Raw genomic sequence first — 10,654 nt, 5'->3', positions numbered from 1 at the left:
TGCCAGCCACAGAAACGAGCCTGTATCTTCAAAGAATGACGAGTTCTGGTGAGTTCGCTGTGGCTTTAAGCTCCAGGGAGGTGAGGTGGGAAGAGGGCTGGGGCAGGGAGAGCAGCTCCCAAGAAGAGCCCTATGAAGACTGGCTAGCGGCAAGTTTGGGAGGGCCTCAGACTGAACAATACGAAATGGATATTGTCCTGGAAGCTGAAGAAACTCTAGAAGTCGGGACAGTGGAATGTTGGTAACAATGAAGAGGATGAACTGGGGGAGAATCCAATCAGGTGAAAGGAGGAAGTTAGATAGAGAAGCATTCTCAATGAACATGTTACAGGTCCTTTTCTGCTTCCGAGAGGTAGCTGTTATTAAGCATTTGGTGAGAATTTCTGTAGCAATTGCGGATACATGCAAATACACGTAAGTTAATTTCAAAAACACAGATCAGATCAATTATATTCTACCTGCTATTCTGAATTTGTTTTCCAATTTGTAGTATCTTCATGGTTATTTTCAGGGACATCGCAAAGAGATTTGTCTTTCCTTTTTATTGGCCACTTAGTATATCATCATATGAGGTCTGACAATTAAGTTCACAAACTTATTGCAACAATGTTGCTAACTTTTTTTAATATCAGAGGGATTATTCATTATGAATTTGTGCCAATTGGACATACAGTTAATGAACTTTACTATTTGGAAGTGCTGAAAAGACTGCGTACATAAGTTAGACCACCTAAACTTTTCACCAACAATTCATGGCTCTTGCATCACAACAATGCACCAGCTCACACAGCACTGTCTGTGAGGGAGTTTTTAGCCAGTAAACAAATAACTGTATCAGAACACCCTCCCTTACTTACTCACCTGATCTGGACCCCAGTGACTTCTTTCTTTACCTGAAGATAAAGGAAATTTTGAAAGGAAGACATTTTGATGACATTTAGGACATCAAGGGTAATACAAGGACAGCGCTGATGGCCATTCCAGAAAAAGAGTTCCAGAATTGCTCTGAAGGGTGGACTAGGCACTGGTGTTGGTGCACAGCTTGGGATGACCATAGTGATATTCAGCAATGAGGTATATAGCTCTTTTTCTAGGATAAGTTCGTGAACTTAATTGTCCGACCTCGTATAGCTGTACAATAATTAAGTAACCATTACCCCATTGACAGACTTTTAGGTTTTCACTGTTACAAACAATGCTTCAGTGATTATCTTGTAAATAATATTAATACATTTTAATGTCTTCTTTCTACAGACAATAAGACCAGTTTTGACACCATTCGAATGGTGAAAATTTTAGGCTAGGTAACAGGAACACAATCAGGCAGGCCATTTGAGGTGATGACTTTGGTTGTGGGGTGCTTGGGATGGCTGGATGAGGCCCAGAATAAGTGTCTTGAACATAGTAGGCTCTGAGTAAGGACCCGAGGCTTCTTTGTTGTAGGCAGGGATGGGGGGTCGTCTGTACATGGCAGAGTGATTGGCAGCATCCCTGGACTCTACCCTCTACATGCCCACTACATGCCCACTACATGCCCACTACATGCCACCACTACCATCCCAGTTGTAGCAATCAAAAATGTCCCCAGAAATTGCCAAATGTCCCCTGAGGAAAAATTGCTTCAGGTTGAAAACCACTGATTTATAATAGGGGCTGTACTAGTGTTGGGGCAAAGGCCTTTTCTAAAAACAACTGACTCTACAAAGATTGATCCTATTTCTACCCAAACCTCCCATATTAGAATGGCCATTCTTCCTGGGTTTTCACAGTCCTTTCACAGTGATTCCTGGATACCTTATTCTTGGTCCAGATTTCATTTCTGTAGGGCCACCTGACACCTCCCCCACGAATTAGGTCAATCCTCTTTATACATTGTCAATTCTCAGTACACATTCTCTAATTACCAAATACCCTTCCTTGGAATTACTTATCAAAGTTAAAGTCTTACATTTATTTGTGTAATTATTAAGTTAATCTCTTTCCCTCACTCAACTTCCTAGAGTTAGCCACAGGTAAGATTTTGGCATATAACGTGTCAGTTTTGGTTCACCATTTTTATATCTAGTGCCCAAAACAATGCCTGACACATAGTAGGTTCCTAGTGGGTATTGGATGGATGGATGGATGGATGGATGGATGGATGGATGGATGGATGGATGACAGCCTGTTATTAGTCAGTAATAGCCAGCCCTAAGGTACAGCAGTCTTCACCCATTTTTGCTCCTGTACCTTTTAAAACAGCTTTTAAAAACAATGTTACCTATACCCACATTTAAAAATTAATATGTTAATGTTCATCATTAAGTCCATATGGAGTCAAGAATAACTTCCATCATATTGTAAATGTTGGGATTTAAAAATTAAGCTATGACATCATTCTTTAAATGTACCTATTAATCTTGTTGTTATTATCATTTCCAATATTCTCTATGATTTGCTTTCACAGTACTCTCCCTCAAATTGATTCCTGGATACCTTATTCTTTGAATTGTTAAATGAAAAACTTCCTTAATTAATTATTAAGGGAAGCCGAATTGAATTATTAAAGGAAGCTTCCAGTTTGGGGACCTGGACCTGGAGATTTCTACATTTGGTGCAATGGCAACTTAGTAAGATTTGTAAAGAGTGAGGGGTATGCTTTCCAGTAAGGCAAGGATTATTATGAACCCAGGCACGTTCTCAGACAAACCAGTTTGAGGAAAGAGTACCTATAGAAATTGAAAACCTGCAAATTGATTCTCTAAAACTAATCCTTGATGTGCCCCTTGGAAAGTCTAGACCACCATCCTGGGGGTAATGCAGCCTAATGGCCAGCAGAGGGCAGTGTTGGACAAGCCATTGGGCTCCACCTCTGGCTCTTCCTCAGGGTAGCAGAGAGAAAGGGCAATTCACCTTGGATGCAGTAGGCAGCTCAGCCGGAGAGGCCAAACGCAGTCTGGTGTGTGTGTGTGTGTGTGTTTGCACAGTGAATTATTCACAGGAAACCCGCTCCAGGGAGAACGTAGGCCAGAGACTCTCCATCCTGTACCTAGAAGCACTGTCTGGGACTGTAATCAGATTAAAACCTTGTTCATTCTTTCTCCCCTTCAAGAACTGAATTTGGGAAAAGAAACTAATGATTGAAGTCATGGGTCTGAAGCAACCATGAGGTTTTTGTTTTTCTTCTTCTGAAAGTAAAGCAACAGTGAAGTGTCAATAATTTATAGCTTCAGGAGATAGTGAGAAAAGTGGCTGAGAGCTGTGGCTCTGGAGCCAGACAGATGGGAGCTAGGAAATCTCTCGCCGGCAAAGTCACCTTTCCCAGCCTCTGCTTTCCTGGCTGTCAAATGGGAACAAGATTACCTTCCTCACAGGGCTGTTGTGAGGGTAAGTGAGACAATGCAGGAAAAGTGCTCAGCATACGAAGGGCGTTTAGCAAGAGCTCAGTATATTACAGGGACGATGGTGAAGATGATGAGTTGACATTTTGTCAGGCAGGAGTGTCTCAGAACTTTCCATGCAAGTCTAAAGAAGAAAAATCAGAGGTGAAAAAATCAAGCTATTTACATGTTTTAAGTTTTATAAGCCTAAGAATTAGAAGCAGAGACAGCCAGACGAGGAAGGCGGAATGAGTGCGATTCAAGGTGCAGGCCTAGCTCCTTGACACGTGCCTTCCAGGGCTGGGAGCCCCACCCCAGTGTTGATAAAGAGTCTGTGTGCCTAAGATAGAGTGTATGTAGCAGCCATATGCATATACACTATATGACGTTTCCATCAGCCTCAGACAAAAAAGCAGTGACTTTGTTCATTACATTTATCCTCTGAAACCTCTGAGGATGAACTATCTGAAATAAAGTTAGTAATGTGGGCTGATTGCTTGACTATATTAAAAGGAAGGCTCAGGGCAAGACCCCCCACTCTTCTGCCTTACCCGGGAAGGTAACAGGGTTCAGAGCGGTATGGAGACAACTTGGATGAGATAACTATCCTTTCACCTGGCAGCTGTCCAGCCCCCAAATAGCTTTTGTGTCCAGTCCAAAAATAAGATCACATGGGCAAGGGAGAAATAAATACGCCAGTGTTTGTCCTTGGACTTTCCGTGGGTTACACCAGAATCAACTGCACTGGCAAAAGGTGGCCTCACAACCACTCTGCTTCCTCCTACCCAGACTCCCCAAGGCTGGGAAAACAACCTGTGTCTAGGTAAGTGTGGTATGTGGTTGGCACTCAGCCCTTCTCTTGGGGCCTCCCTTGAGCTCCATTCACACCAGAGAAGGAGCAAGAGAGAGAGGAGAAGCGGATCCAACAGCCTTGACTCCAGGGGAATAAGGGCATCGCCTCCTTCTGTTGAAGGACACTCCCCTCTGATGGAGAATGGGAACTCCCTTCCTCCTGCAGCCGCCTGTGTGCAGCCATCCTGCTAGGACAGTGTGGACGCTATAAGCTGTTGCAGCTGCCGTCAACCCAGAAAGAAAGTAACCCAGCGCCAAAGCAAAGAGGTGAGTGCATCCATTTTTCCAAGGGGCCCAGGTTGTTCTGGACTTTCTGCTTGGCTTCAGGTTTGTGCTCAGCATGAACGCTCTCCCGCCACCCCCTTCTTCCTCTTCTCCTCCCTGATAGGAGTCTGGGGCAGGCTTGAGTCTATGTGATGGATGCCGGAGTAAAATATTGCTGTCCTCCCTCTCTCATTCGGAGGCCCATTTGCTCCCAGCAAGAACGAGGTAGGTCTCCTTCTCAGTGGGAGAGCAGGAAGTGATTCCTACCAAGTGAATTATCTTTGCTGAGATCCAAGAAGATGTTTTGCAGGAAATCATTAGACAAATCCCATTCCAGTAGAGTTAATGCTGATTTTTTAAAAGCCCTGCATGAAATAGGAAATAAAAGGATGCCAGCTGATTCTTTGTAATTGGGCAAAAGGGAAAAACAAATGGGATATGCACAGCTTCCTTTCCTCTCAGCCCCTTCCCTACCTTTTGCTGACTTCCTAGAGCCCTGCAAAATATACTTAACAGATCCAAGAACTCCTTTCTTTGGTTCAGAACAAGAGAAATAACATCAAGGGTTTGAGGAGAATTGCTCTGTAAGCAGAGTCAAGGAAAAAAGAAGAGAAAACTATTTTGCAGTCTTGGTTTCCCCTTCTACTGTCTCTGCACTCCCAAGCACATGACATGTACCTGTACCTGTTCAGGGACATGTAGAGAGGTCTCCAGCACTTGTACACACATACCATTATTCCATGACACATAGCACCCCGTGGCTATGGGCTACAAATAGCTATGCTTAGGACAGGCCAATAAAATGCAGGTGGGAACAAGACAACTACTTGAATATGTTAGGATTCTTTTAGTGACAATGGACTGAAAACCAGTTTGAAGGGACATAAGCAAAAAAGGGAAAACTTTTCCCTCATGTAACTGACAAGGCCAGGGCTTCACTATGGTGGGATCCAGCTGCCCAGATGGTGGTATCTTGAATCTGTCTTTCCCCCATTTCTTAGCTTTGTATCCCTGTGTTGTTCTATTCCCAGGTAGATTCATCTATTGTGGTGGCAAGATGGCTGCCAGCAGCTCCAGGCTGACATCCTACTGGCACAGCCACCCTACCACAGTTCTAGCTAGAGTCACAGGGTCACGTTTCCCTGAACGAGTGGGGGGTACGGTGCCCACCCCTGCCATAGGGGTGTCGTCATCCCCATCCAAAAACCGTATGGACTGAAGGCTATGAAGGGCTGGGTCCCCAAAGACGATCAAGGTGATAGACTAGGAGAAGGGGCCGGATGCAGGGTGGCCACGGTCAACGGCTGCCAATGTATTGCTCTTTTTGCCACGGTCTAGATTGAGTCAAAGTTGCTCTGACCTAACTCCCCCTCTTTCTCCCTCCTATTGTCCACACAAATTAATTAGTGACAGAAGGTCACATAGTAAGGATAATTATTGTAGAACAGGTGACTAAAAGACCCCATGGCATGTCATTCTTAGAGATCCCTGCTACTGGGAAAGACACAGAAGGCTTGTCTGTGGCTCTGTCCCAGACCACCCACCAGGCCCAGACTCACTGGGCCCCCATCCTGCCTGTGTTCACATGGTTCTCCCTTCCCCTCCCCCATCGCCCTCTAGTGGCTGATGTGAACCCATCTTGCCTTTCACGGGTCACCCTCTGAGGCTTTATCTGGCCTATCTTGCCTTTTCCGGTGCTTGTCTCGCTCTCTGAACCTAGATGGCATTAACTCGGTATAGAACTCCCTGTCTACCGTTCTTTTAAGCGCTTCACACATCTTAGTTGTTCCTCTCCCACCTTGATTTTTACATTCCTAGGGGGAAATTACGTTTTGTCCTCAGCCCTCTCCGTTGTGCCTGATTAAGTGCTTCCAATTAATTGAGCAATAGAAAACTAGCCTCCCTAACTAACTTAGAGAGGATGGCTAGATTACTTGAGGTCCTTAATTCTAATTGAAAAATAATATCCTAACTATAGTGAACATTGATTGAGGACTGAATGTACGCTGGAGCCCCCACAGGCATCATCTCAGGTAATCCTCACAGTGACTCTATGAAGCAAATGCTGCTAGTATCCCCCATTAACAGATGGGAAAACTGAGCCTCAGAGAACTAAGTGACTTGTCCTATTAAGTCATACAGCGAGTAAGTGGCGCCACAGAAGTTAGAACCCAGGCATGCCTGCCATTTCAGTTCCTACTCCTTTCATCATTTACATACTTATCAGCGGAGCTTCCTACTGCCTGATTTTAAAGAGCAAGAGGCACAGGTGATTGGTCAGCGAACACCAGGAAGCTCAGATATTTTGGGCCCCTCTTCTGCCACCTGGGCTCCCAATGCCTCCACAGGGGGCTCTTTATTAGGCTGATAAGCTTGTACACAGAGGCAGAGGTGTCACTCACTCCCCCACCCCAACAAGAAGGTCAGGGGCACAGGGATTTCACAAGAGGAGGTACCTGGGGGTGGGGGGTGGGGTCTGTAGAGAGTGAGGTGCTTTTTGAGTAAATGAGGTAGAGTGATCTTTGTGGAAACAGTAGCTGGAGGGTGGGCTTTAGAATTTAAGCTTGCCCCTCTGGCTGCCATTATTAGGCATGGCCCTGACTTTTTGCCTGCCCCCTGACCAGGGTGACCAGGCAGGGGGCGTCTCTCAGAAGGTGGCCTGCAGGATTTGGAAAGCCACCAAGTTCTGATCTCAAAGGAAGCGAAACTCTTGAGAAAATGGTCAACATTTTCTATACCTTCTGTGCCTCCACATCCAGCCCCTGGCCTCTTTGCTGATGCAGTCACCTGGGGTGCTGGGGGAGCCTGTGGCCCGAGGGTCCTTGGTTTCTGTGACACACACTAACCTATTCATATGGGTGAGCATCTTCGCAAGAGCCGATCCCATTTATGTCATGAATCGTCACAACACCCTGTGAGAGGGTCCAAGCACTCGTGCTCTCCGCCGCAGCACAGCAAGATGCATCACACCCCAGATCATACAGAAGCAGGCAAGGGCCCGGACCGAGGCTAGAGGAGCTCCGCGGTCCTTAGCGTCCAAGCCTGCTCACTTCTCCATGAGGTTATGAGAAAAAAGTACCTATGTAAAACCAAAAGAATTAGCCAGGCTAAGAAAAATTCCTTGGGCCATTTAGAAAAACCGCCACTAGACCCAAGAGAAATGAAAACATGTCCACAGAAAAACTCGTACACAAAGGGTCATAGCAGCATTATAGTCAGACAGAGGAAGCAACCCAATGTCCTTTACCTGATGAGCAGAAAAAGAAAATGGGGCCTATCCGTGCAATGAAATATTATTCAGCAATAAAAAGGAATGACGTTCTGATACATGCTACACACAGATGAACCTCAAAGACGTTATGTTATTTAGGGGAAATAACCCCACACTGTATGATTCCATTGATAGGAAATGTCCAGAACAGACAAATCTATGAAAACAGAAAGCAGATGAGTGGTTGATTAGGCCTGGCCAGAAGGGAAGATGAGGAGTAATTGCTAATATGTACGGGGTTTCTTTTTGGGATGACAAAAATGTTCTAAAATTAGCTAGTGGTAATGGTTGTACAACTTTGTGAACATACCAAAATCACTTAATTGTATACTTCAAATAGGTGCGCCTCATGGTGTAGGACTTATATCTCAATAAAGTAGTTAAAAAAAAACACAAAAAAAACCAACCGTGGTTGATGAAATAAGTAACCCAGTGACAGGGCTTCACTGAAAGATGTAGGCTCACCTGTCTGCTCCGATGAGCTTGTCTTATCTCACTGAGGTTGGCCACAGCCCACCAGACTATTCAAGTGGAAAGAGTAGAGATGGAAAATATAGGACCCAGAGATTTCTCTGCAGAGTCTACACTAGGAAGATTTTTTTCTTTCCGTCTTTTTTGTACAGATCATTTAAATTTGTATGGGATCAATCTCACTATTCTATTTTCATTTCTGGGTTTCCAATTGTGCTTCCAAAAGCATTCCCCATTCCAGGATCATAAATCTTATTAACCAGTGATTTCCTCTGATACTGTTCTCTAATGTTTTTCTCTAAGGTTTGTCTTATTATATTTAAAATGCTGATTCCTCAGGAATGTCAGTAACACATGGTGGATCCTGTTGTTTTTTGTTTGTTTTGCCAAATAGCTAGTCAATGATTAGATCAGGAGTTTCTAATTTGGGATTGAAATGGACTCGGTGTATCTTGTGACTTCCTGAAATTAAATGTAAAAAAATTGTGTGTGTGTGTGTGTGTGTGTGTGTGTGTGTGTGTGTACACGGGGAACAGGGTTATAGAGCATGTCAGATTCTCAAGGGGTTTCATGACACAGAAAAACCACTGGGCTCTCTACAGTACATAACCTGGGGTCCAGGTAAACTGGTTGTGTACATTCTGATGCATCAAAACAGAACCTGAGGCAACAGGGCAGTCGTTAAACAATTACAGGGCAGGCCTGAGTGATAACACCTGGGGAAAGTTCTCTGTCACATGTCAGGTGGGAGTCACATCATCTTTCAGTCTGACATTTTACTGACACAGAGAACAAGATGTGACTCACTGGCTCCCCTTGGGCCTGTAAAACTTTAGCTTTTTAACAATCCACTGGCCAATCGATGGAGCTGACAACATGGGTCCCTCCTGTCACACGGAATTTGAGGAGACTTACAGTCTAATAAGTATAAATAAATGTAAAAGTGGAATGAAAACTGCCATTGCAAAGAAGGTTGCAGATCCTTATGTGCAGATTCACGCATATATGCAACCCCCACGGTGTGCCAGGCATTATCCAGACTGGTGGTTTTCAAAGCGCGATCCCTGGACCAGCCGCCTCAGCATCACCTGGGAACTTGTCAGACATGCAGATTCCCAGGCCCACCCATGACCTAGTAAGTTAGGTACTCTGGGTGTGGGGCCCAGCAATCTGTATCTTACTAAACCCTCCAGGTGGTTCTGATGCACTTTCCGCTTTGAGAACCAGTGGTCTAGGTACTGGGACGATAATGGTGAAAAGACAGATAAAATTCCTATCTCCTCATGGAGTTGACATTTCAGTGTGTGTGGGAGGGGAGCCAGAAAACAAATAGGTAAACAAATAACTGAAAGCAATCATTTTCAGAGAGCAGTTAAGAGCTATGAAGAAACAGATCTATGTCAAAGGCAGTGACGAGGGGCTGATTTAGAACAGGCGGCCATGGAGGGGGTGGTCTAAGATGAGACCAGAATGGTAAGCAAGAGCCCGCCATGCAAAGACTTGAGGGCCAGAAAATAAATGCATATGCTTTAGGCCGAGGGAACAGCAAGTGCAAAGGCCCTGAGGTTTTTGGCCTGGATGAGGAGCAGTATGGAGCACAGAGAGCAAGGAGTGAGTAGGGGGTGGGTCTGAAGAGGCAGGGGGTGGTAGCAAGCTTAGCTTTTGTTTTACCGCAAAGGAAAGGTACTGGTCAGTTTTGAGCAAATAGGGACATGATTTGTTTGCCTTTTAGCAGGATCCCTTTGGAATAAACTGTAGGGGTAAGGGTAGGAGCAGGGAAGTCAGCTAAGGGGATATTACAATAATCCAGGCAAGGAATATTGGTGCTTGGATGGACTAGACCAACGTGTGAAGATCTATTATTAAGTGAAAACCAAACAAACAACAATGCAGGATCCTGCACATAGTAAATTGTTTTTAAGCATAGATACATTCAGGTGTATAAAGACTTTTTTTTTTCCCTGAAAGGATCCAGAATAAAAGTTAATAGTGGTTATCTTTAGGGAGAGAGGGTTAGTGAGGGTCATTTTATACCTTTCCGTACACTGTACATTTTTATCATGTGAACGAAGCATTACTTTTCTTTAAAGATGAAATATTTGAAAATAAAAAGGGAAACATTGAGATTAAGGAAAACAGACTAGAACAGGTGATGGGTTATCAGTGTCAGAGAGACGAAGTCCGCCTCTTGTGGGTGGGGCCTTTTCCAAGCATCCTCCCCTGATTTCCAGTATGCTGCTGGAGAGCCAGGCTGACAAACTGGGGCCAGCTCCTGTTCTTGGATTACAGTGGGATCAGGGCAAAGCACCTTCCCACTTGAGAACCACTGGACCCCATTTCTGTCCTGCAGCTCTGGTGACATTTGTGGCTATGACGTCTCCTTGGGCAACTAATACAATTTCCTGGGAACGTCTGCTTCATTTCCCTTTGCCCTGTT

General features: G+C 44.7%; 1 protein-coding gene across 8 annotated transcripts in view; it reads left to right on the top strand.

Annotated features, from left to right (window-relative positions):
• Positions 1 to 4,046: 4,046 nt before the first annotated feature.
• FGF1 (fibroblast growth factor 1) overlaps positions 4,047 to 10,654 on the top strand; it is a 93,637-nt gene continuing 87,029 nt past the window's right edge. For 3 of the 8 annotated variants that reach the window (XM_033096062.1, XM_033096058.1, XM_033096054.1), the window contains exons 1-2: positions 4,047 to 4,182; positions 4,333 to 4,478. The gene's annotated coding sequence lies outside the window, so the exon portion shown is untranslated. Of the gene's footprint in view, positions 4,479 to 4,599; positions 4,701 to 10,654 lie in introns of all 8 variants that reach the window. The other 5 variants (XM_033096059.1, XM_033096056.1, XM_033096057.1 and 2 more) reach the window with 4 other exon arrangements.

The sequence above is a fragment of the Rhinolophus ferrumequinum genome, chromosome 24 (assembly GCF_004115265.2).
Source record: "Rhinolophus ferrumequinum isolate MPI-CBG mRhiFer1 chromosome 24, mRhiFer1_v1.p, whole genome shotgun sequence".
Taxonomy (NCBI): Eukaryota; Metazoa; Chordata; class Mammalia; order Chiroptera; family Rhinolophidae; genus Rhinolophus; species Rhinolophus ferrumequinum.
This window is presented reverse-complemented; position numbering and strand designations above follow the sequence as displayed.